General features: G+C 48.8%; 1 non-coding gene across 1 annotated transcript; it reads right to left on the reverse strand.

The window, feature by feature from the left end:
* Positions 1 to 205: 205 nt before the first annotated feature.
* On the reverse strand, positions 206 to 339 carry LOC132498074 (U11 spliceosomal RNA). Its single transcript, XR_009533691.1, has one exon. It is a non-coding gene; the product is annotated as a U11 spliceosomal RNA (small nuclear RNA).
* Between the last annotated feature and the right edge of the window lie 381 nt (positions 340 to 720).

Consider the following 720-nt stretch of genomic DNA (forward strand, 5'->3'; position numbering starts at 1 on the left):
GAGAGTAGGGTCACTTATCTCCTCCAGCCACTCAGGGCCTCCTTTGTTCCAAAGTTGGGGGGTGTCCCCTCAGGATGGGAATTTAAAACCTCTGGTGATACCCAAACATGATCCTCTCAGAACACTGAAAAGAAAGTTCCTTCTTCCCCTTAACAGAAACATAGAAAGCAAGCCAGCTTGATTTCTACACAAAGGTTTTTTTTTTGAGGGCATCAGGACCAATGATCACCAGCTGCCCAAATACCAAAAAATTATGCTTCCAAAATCTCTTGATGTTGATTCCGCACAAAGAACAAGCAAGCTGCCCTACGTGTGCCACTCACAACAGAAGCCTTTTTTTTTGTGTGTGTGTGTGTGTGTTACGCGGGCCTCTCACTGTTGTGGCCTCTCCCGTTGCGGAGCATAGGCTCCGGACGTGCAGGCTCAGCAGCCATGGCTCACGGGCCCAGCCACTCCGCGGTATGTGGGATCTTCCTGTACAGGGGCACGAACCCGCATCCCCTGCATGGGCAGACGGACTCTCAACCACTGCGCCACCAGGGAAGCCCCAGAATCCCTTTTTAAGGTGGGTTTAACAATAAGTTTTCAGACATTAGACCCATCCTTTTCTTGTTGCAACATGCCTTGCTTCTGGGGAACACAGGCTAGGTGTAAATTCTTTAAGAACAAAAGAAGCGGGTTTGCTTTGGAGGTGATGTAAATGTTTTGGAACTAGATAGA

The sequence above is a fragment of the Mesoplodon densirostris genome, chromosome 10 (genome assembly GCF_025265405.1).
Source record: "Mesoplodon densirostris isolate mMesDen1 chromosome 10, mMesDen1 primary haplotype, whole genome shotgun sequence".
In the NCBI taxonomy this organism is placed as follows: domain Eukaryota; kingdom Metazoa; phylum Chordata; class Mammalia; order Artiodactyla; family Ziphiidae; genus Mesoplodon; species Mesoplodon densirostris.